Source organism: Miniopterus natalensis, chromosome 5, assembly GCF_054644295.1.
Source record: "Miniopterus natalensis isolate mMinNat1 chromosome 5, mMinNat1.hap1, whole genome shotgun sequence".
NCBI lineage: Eukaryota > Metazoa > Chordata > Mammalia > Chiroptera > Miniopteridae > Miniopterus > Miniopterus natalensis.
This window is the reverse complement of record NC_142085.1, coordinates 83,165,915-83,175,080: the sequence shown is the minus strand read 5'-3', so window position 1 is coordinate 83,175,080 and position 9,166 is coordinate 83,165,915.

The window sequence follows — 9,166 nt, the reverse complement described above, 5'->3', positions numbered from 1 at the left end:
TTGTTATAACAATTTTAATACCAAAAAAGAACAGGAACATTTGGTGCCTTATGGTCATGGCAAATTAAAATTTAACATTTCAACATATACAAATATGCTGCAAAGAAATAAAGATGATAAGGCCTTTAAGCATAAAAATGTACTAGGATAATGTTTTGTGGTAGAAATGTAACATACAGGTTTTCAGGGAGAAAAAGGAGCAATGTTAAATTTGAACCATTTACTTATGTTTAACTGGATCATAGTATTACATTCCCCACTAGATACCTTAGATATAATAGCTTTTTTATCATTACTGATTTTTAGAGAGAAACATACATCGGTTGCCTCTCATACGCTGCCCGACTGGAGATCGAACCTGCAACCTACTATGTGCCCTGACTGGGAATCGAACCCCCCACCTTTTGGTGTACAGGACGATGCTCCAACTGAGCCAAAAGTAGCTTTATATTTAATTTTTTTTTCGATGTCCTTATTGATTTCAGGGAGAGGGAGACAGAAACATCAAAGATGAGAGTCATTGATCGGCTGCCTTCTACGTGCCCCCAACTGGGGATCGAGCCCACAACTGGGGCATGTGCCCTGACCAGGAATCAAACACATCTCCTGGATCCTAGGTCAATGTTCAACTGCTGAGCCACGCCCCTGGGCAATAGCTTTATATTTCAATATCAATGTTTATATCAGAAAGTACACCTTTTTCAACTACTTAAATTTATAATAGCTTCTATTTAAGTTACAGAAGTTTTTAAATTTTTAGGTATGACACAAGAAAAAAGTTTGTTTTCAATGTCACTTCCCTAAAAACAAAATGACCAAGAAATCATACCAGAATATTGAGGAGAGCCCAATTTAAGTATATTCTCCAGTGGCTCTGGAAGCGCTCCTCAAAGTGTATCAAATTTCTAGCACTCATGAGAGTACAGTGGTTAAAACCTAACTGGATTTGAATTCCTGTTCCCACCACCACTTAAGTAGCTGCACCAGCTTGGGCAAATCACTGAACCTCTCTGGGCCTCAGCTTTCCTCATCTGTAAAATGGGTTTAATAACAGCACCACCTCAGGTCAAAATCCACAAAGGATTTGAGGTTAAATGGAGACTGAATCAAACCCCAAGGCTCCCCCACTTTGAATAGATAGTTCAGAAACATCAAGACTGAGACTTAAAGATGGATGTTAGTGAATCCTACACCAGAATGGATGAAGTGGTTCATTTAAATATAAAGCAGTATTTCCACTGCTTTAAAGGCTCTTTAAACTGCACATTTTACATATACCAAGCAGCTGCCAGCAGGCATTCTGGGGTGCCTGCGAAGGAAACTATAGCAGTCAAGAGGCAGAAATGTTTCTTCGTAGAAAATCAACATACTGCTTCTAGTATTCCCATGTTTTGACAAAAATAATCATTTTCTCCTATTTTTACTGTCCTGTCTTTCTACCACTTAGAGCAGTTTTTCCAAAGTACGGTGATCAGACCAACTGCTTCAGCAAATAGCTGGGTGTCAACGATTACTCATTCCTGTGTTCTACAATCAGAACCTAAGGCTGCAGTTACCAATGTTTTTTACAACTCTCCAAGAGATTCTTAGGCTTACTAAACTCTGAGAACCACCACCTTAGAGCCTATTTATTGGTTTATAGTCCAAACAGATTTTAAATAATTCATTAGCACCCTCTTCCTCCACTTAATGTACTAAGTACACTAAATTTCAGGGACTCATTTCTCCTTTCCCTAATCAATCCATATTCTCATCTCCCTGCCTCTACAAATTGTGACACTGTGTGATGGGAGGTAATGAGGATGAGAAGAGGAATTTTTTCAAGTACCTCCAGTCCAGATCTATTTACTTTCAGCTCTTTCCATTGGTTATGAATTGGCCATTTTTAAGGAAGAATTAAGGTTTCTCTTCCAAATTCCCTTTCCTCAAGGGAGATTTCCTCACAGCGGGTTAACAAAAACAGGATTTTTTAAAAGGCTACATTCTCACTCCTGCACAATTTGAAACAAAACACAAGATTTAAAGGTTCCTTCAAAAAACAAAATGTTTCAACGTCCCCCTAGACGTAATAATAAAATAGGCTGGACTGCATGCAGGATGTAAAACCTACTCACAGAGATAATCATTCTTTCAAACAATACTTATTCAGAAGCTATGATGGCTTACTTCTTGGCTCTAAGATACAGTGGTGAAGATGACAGAAAGGGCCCCTACTTTCATGAAGCTTACATTCTAATGAAGGCAGCAGGAAAACAAGAAAATTGACTTATCTCATTAAAGACATAGATGCTCTGGGAAGAGGTAGAAGAGTGGTATGAAAAGTCAAGAAAGGGGAACACAATAACTAAAGAACCTAGTTTATCTGAGGTTTAGATATCACTACTTGAATTGAAAAACTTAGAAGAGATTCTGGGTAAGTCTAAACTTGATTTAATTTAGTTTCTACAAGAGACTTGGAAATTTACTTACCATAACAAACTTTTAAAAAATACTAATATAAAAATATCGACTAGAGCACTTCTTGAACTCATTAAATGAAGACTTATAGAGGACAAACTAACAAAAATGAACATGCTTCCAGTCAAATCTAAACCACTGAAGAAACACTCGTCCTTAAATTCAAGGTGTGGATCCTAACCTAAAAAACTCATGTCTTGAGTTCTGATTACCTTAAGAGATTTTGATTTTAAGCACCCTGATGGCAAGATTAGTCAGAATATTTGTCTGATGGTTGATTAATAAAATCTGATTAACTGGAATCCTCAAACTTCATGTAGCTCATTCAGATCCTGGGTTGACTGGGGCAGCCAGGCTTTCAGTGCTAAGCAGGGAAAGGCCTGGGCAAGCAACCAGCTGGTGTTCCTATCTTCACAGCACATTTTAGAAACTAATGTTTAAACAGCCTGTTTTTCAAATCAGGGCTCTGCTACAATTCTACACGCACACTACTGAAAACAGGAACCTCCCCTACCAATGACCACCCCCTTCATAGAGAAAAACAACTTGATATACACAGACACACAGTTGTTATCAATCAGGGGAAGTACTTTTTCCACAGAAGTATCATTTATTTCACTTTCAAATAATTTAAAAAAAAACAGAGTCAAACAGTTCTATAAGCAAAAATTCAGGTTCACACATTGTTTTTTAAGAAATACTTCAAAATTAAAGTTTTTTAAGGGGTAACTATTGATACATGTTAAAACTTAGATGAATCTTTCACTCAGCTTGGCTGAAAGAAGCCAGTCTCAAAAGAGGACTATGTAGTGTATGATTCCATTTATATAATATGCCAGGAAAGACAAAACTAGCGATGGAGAACAAATCAGTGGCTGCCGGGTAAAGGAGGTGGAAGAGGGTAAGTATATATAAGGACACAGCATGAGTGTTTTGAAGTGATACAGCTGGCCTGTATCTTGATTGTGGTGGTGGTTACACAAATCTACACTATTTTTAAAAATTTCTTTAAATCAATAATTAGCCCAGCTGGTGCGGCTCAGTGGTTAAGTGTAGGCCCATGAACCAAGAGGTCCCCAGTTTGATTCCTGGTCAGGGCACATGCTGGGGATGCAGGCTCGATCCCCAGTAGGGGGCGTGGAGGCAGCTGATTGATGTCTCTCATCGATGTTTCTCTCTCTCCCCTCCTCCCTTCCTTTCTCTAAAAATCAATAAAAACATTTAAAAAATAAAAAATAAATCAGTAATTATATAAAAAATGTTGATGATCCCATTATTTAGTGAAGTACTGTAAGTCCCCTTACATACACTTTATACTCACAAACCCTACAAGATAAATATCTCAATTTGAGTAAAACAAAAAACTGAGGCTCGAAGGTTAAGTAATATGCCCAAAGTCAAAAACCTTAAGGGACAAAACATGATTCCAACCCTGATCTGACTCCAAAGCCTATATATATATTTTTTTTTACGAGAGAAAGAGAGGAAGAGACACACGTTGATTTTTCCACATATTTATGCAGTCACTGGTTGATTCTTGTATGTGCCCTGAACAGGGATTGAACCCACAACTTTGGTGTATCAGGATGACACTCTAACCGAGCTACCTGGCCAGAGCCAAAGCCTGTACTCTTAACCACTGTAATATCCCATACTCCCTCCACTCTATTCATAAGTACCAGCCACTCTGTCTCTCCAATGGTGTAAAGAGGCTAGGTTTGCTCATTTCTATCCTAACTCAACATACTACAGATGTGAAAATGTGCAGATGAGCAAAACATGATTCTAGAGTAGCAATTTTCAAGTTTTCACTAATTACTAAAATTCTGTGGCATACCAAAAATATTTTGCCGATCTAACAAAAAAAAGGTAATTACTGATTTACAACAACAAAATAATAGTAATTACCTACCCTTTTCGCTCCAAAGTGACTTTTTTAAAAATCAGGTGCCTATACTTGTACAGTGGCATCTCAGTTTTTGAACATCTCCAGTGACAAACATTTTGGTTTACAAATGCCATAAACCCGGAAGGAAATGCTTTGGTTTTCGAACATGCCTCAGAAGTGGAACCTGCCACACAGCTTCCGCTGAGGGCAAGATCCTGAGGCCTGGCAGTCAGCTGTTGAACCCTCGGTTTTCGAAGGTTTCAGAGCTCAAACGGTCTTCCCAAACGAATTCCATTAGAAAACTGAGGTACCACTGTATATAGGATTTTTAGTACCAATAATTAACCAGTAAGACACAACCTTATGCGGTGTGACCAATAAGATGCAACTCTTACACGACCTATATATGGTTCAAGACAGGGCATTCAAACTGGACAGCTATTGTGTTGGCTGCCGTCATATTTGAATTTGACAATTTAAGAATTTGAAAATTTTAGTCAGTGCCCCTGACTAAATAGTCAGGTACTGCATGTTTTCTTGTTTCTTTGTTTTAAATTATGTTTTTTTATTTCAGAGAGAAGAAAGGAGAGAGAGAAACATCGATGATGAGAGAGAATCTTGATCAGCTACCTCCTACACGTCCCCTACTGGGGATTGAGCCCACAACCCATGCATGTGCCCTCCCTGGGAATCAAACCGTGATCTCCTAGTTCATGGGTTGAAGCTCAACAACACCAGCAACACCAGCCGGGCTCAGGTATTACATGTTTTAAAAATTCTTGCAAAATCACTGTTCTAGAGCAATGCTGTCCAACGGAACTTTTTATGACAGTGAAAATGTCCAATAATATCTCTGTTGTCCAATATGGTAACCACATATGGTATTGAAAGCACATGTGGCTACTGTGACCTTAACTTATATGACCACATGTAGCTAGCTGCTACTGAGTTGGATAGCACGGTTCTACAAACATAATAAAACAAGAACATGCATACCACTTAAGAAGCAACTTATCAAAATATAATGGCAACTCACCAACAATAAATTCAAGGTAGATGTACACTGAAGAAGTAAAGCTGAGAAATGCAATCCCCCAAACACGTTATAAAACTAAGTCTGTCAAACATCTACTCAACCTTCAAAATTCAGTTTAAATATCAACTTCATTTATACTACCAAGTGTAAACTGTATATTAAGAGGCAGTCCTGCCCAGCAGGTGTGGCTCAGCAGTTAAGCATCGACCTATGATCCAGGAGATCGCAGTTTGATTCCAGGTCAGGGCACATGCCTGGGTTTCGGGCTCGATCCCCAGCTGGGGGCATGAAGGAGGCAGCCGATCAATGACTCTCTCATCATTGATGTTTCTCTCTCTCTCTCTCCTTTCCTATCTCTGTAATCAATAAAGATTTTTTTTTTTAAAGGCAGTCCCTGTGAAGAGCTTACAGTGGGGATAGAGGATACATGTACATGGACAAATAACAAGAGTAATCACATAAGTATATACAACCAGTGCTTTAGGGAAGAATGGGAACTGTCAAGAGTCCTGGTGGTAAAAGAAACTGGAAAGAGGTTTAAGAAAACAGCAGCCATTTTCCAATTCTGTAATAGCAAGAGTGTAAGATAATTTACTGTATCCCCACCTATTACTCAGAAAATCCTAATGGGAAAAAAAAAAAAAAAAATCAAGGCAGGCCTTAGAAATTGATCCTGATTTCACTCACACTACCAATGTCAGGGTCTCCTCTACTCCTTGTACCCTTAAGCCAAAAATAGTCTTAGAACAAATCCCTCTACCTCCAGGTTCCATGAAAATTTCACAGCAGAAGGGAGGATAGTTTCTTTACACTCAGACCCTGATAATCTTTAACACTTTTAGGTCCTGGAAATGTGCCAATTGGTACATACAGTAGTACAATCTTGTGATCAGTATATAGACAACATCTGGAACTAAGTAGTTTCAATTCTTTTAATAAGAACAGGTGATCCCTGAACAACACAGCTTTGAACTGTGTATGCCCACCTGTAAGCTGATTTTTTCCAATAAATATACTTGGCCCTTCGTATCCACAGGCTTCTAATCAACCAAGGAAACCAACCATCTCCAGACTCAACCAACCATGGATCGAAAACTATTTCCCATTTCCCAAAGCAGTTTTCCAATCCCAGATTCCCAACCCTGGATCAAAAAATCCGTTTTCCATATGAAGTAGGCTGAATTCACAGACGTTAAGTTAAAAATTATACTCGGGTGGGGTGGAGAGGATCAATGGGGAGGGAAAAAAAGGGGGTATCGGTAATACTTTCAACAATAAAGATAAATTTTAAAAAATTATACTTGGACTTTTGGGGGTTATCAGCACCCCTAACCCCAAGTTCAATGATCAACTGTGTATTTAATTTCCTCAAAAACATCCAATTGCAGGGGGTGGGGGGAGGGGATGCTGGTTGGAGGAGCCTACAGTCATAAAGACATAAAGCATTATCTGTAGGACAAACAAGTTGAAAGTATAACTACTATCACGTAAAAGCTTGCAAACTGGAAGACTAGAGAACAACAGTTATACACTAAAAGAGCTTTAGAAAAAGATTTCTTTAAAAATCAGCCAATTTTCTCATCTTTATTAGCACATATTATTCATGACAGAAGTCAGAGAAAAACTTTATTTTTTCCTAGAATGAGCCCACTTTCTCAACTTAAGACTGAGGAGAGAATGAGACTAGATTCCCTCAGAGAAAAAAATCAATTAAGTACGATAATTACTTAAAGACTGACGTTAGCAAGGCTTCCGGTTCAACCCTAATTCATCCATAAACAGGAAAAATATATAACTGTGCTGGTTATTTAAAATGTCAAATTCTTTGATACTCCTCCCTTCAAGACATGGAGCTTAATGCCTCTCCACTTGGCCAGAGGCTGAACTAAATAACTTGATTTTCAGTAACAGCATGTGGCAATGATAGTGTGGCTTCCTCCTTGCTCTTCCTTGGTTCACTATTTCTGGGGGAAGCCAACCACCACATTGTGAGGACCCTCAAGGAGTCCAATGGAAAAGAACTGAGACCTGCCAACTGTGAGCATTAGCCTGCTGGAGCATGAGCCACCTTAGAAGTAGATCATCTGGCCCAGTCAACATGTTGATTGTAACTTCATGGAAGACCCTGACTCAGAACCACCTACCTAATTATGCTACTCACAGATTCCTGACCCATAGAAACTATATGAGATAAACAAGTGATTTTCAAACTCTGAACCCTGATCCATTTGTGATTGATGAAATCAACTTAAGGCACCACAATCAACTTAAAATGAGCTAGTTAGAAAGAAAAGATAGCAGTACATAACTGATAACAAGTATTAGAGTTCCTGAAAATTTTGTTCCTATTTCATATATATGTGTACCAGGTAGCATTTAACAAAATGTATGTCTTAGACTCACAACTGAAACAGTCTGAAACCCACAAGCCTACACTTAGGTTTAAGACAAACATTCCCTAAAGAACAGGGACTCTGAGGGAATGTAGTCTCAACAATAACCACCAAGAAAATGAACATTTTCTATAAATTTTACCACCAAGCCAACAAAACAAGATACTCTCAAAATACATCTTTTCTGACTTCTATGTTAAGCTTGATATAAAACACAAAAGGCACAGTAGACTTGTAAGTCTAGCATGTAAAAGCATGTCATTTTCCCAATCTGAGAGGTTACCCATAAAATTATTCAGAGAAAGCTGCTCTGTGGTCCACCCACATTTATTATTTCCTCTATTACTTTAATAAACAGTGTTAAAGGAAATTCCATCTTCAACCTGAGCGCACACACAAACTTCTGCAAAAAATAAGAGCTAAATACAGTATTATTAAATTGCTTTCTCCCTACTGTCCAAGACTCACTGGAATGATCTTCAGAGCACAGCAAGTGCATATTGTTCTCGTTGCACCTCAGCACAACATATCAAAACTTTCAGCACTACAAGAGTTTGGAGAATATTTATAACAACTTTTGCTGAATCCACTCATTATTTATTTGCTTGCACTGTGATTTTCTTTGAAAATGTGTGAAACTACTTTTGAACTCCAAATTTGCCAAATGTATTTCCAAAATGCAAAATAAATCACATAAACACTAAACAGATGATTTAACTTATTTTTCTTATTACTTAATTTAGGGCATTTGTGGCTCTCCCACAACAGACTAACAGCTATCCCCCTTGACCCTATCCTAAGATACACTACTAGCCCTTCCTACAAGGACTAAGTTTTCTCCCCAACCTTTGCATATGTATCCATCTAAATATTTCTGCTTCAACGAGTTGTAGAAAGCAGATATAATCTGTACAGCATTCCTTATAATGCAATGGCTTTATGGTAACTAAAAATCAAAATAATCTGCATACTTGACAAAATCCAAGTATGCATGCCTATGACTTGAGAGAACTAGCAGCAAGGCAACCCATTTCTAAATTCAGGAACAGTAGCTCTTGAAGAAAAGACTAGGATGCTCTTTGACAGCACTTTCTCTAGGAATGAGATTGAGTTTCAGGAATAACCCCTAGGTCTATTTTTATACAATTATAGAGCGTAGTACTGAGAAACTATTCGCTGATTTTAAGAATAAGCATAGTTTCTCTGACTCAAAGCCAATTACTCTAAACAGAGGCAAGTTTCTACCCAATGGCTTTAATCTAAAACTTTAGTTTCGCCCACTTTTTCCTTTAGTTTCTTTCTCTTAAAACAGTTCACTCTCCATGTGACACTCCATGAGATCATACACATGAAAGTTCAGAGCCAAGGTCTAAAAGAATTAAGAACTCAAAG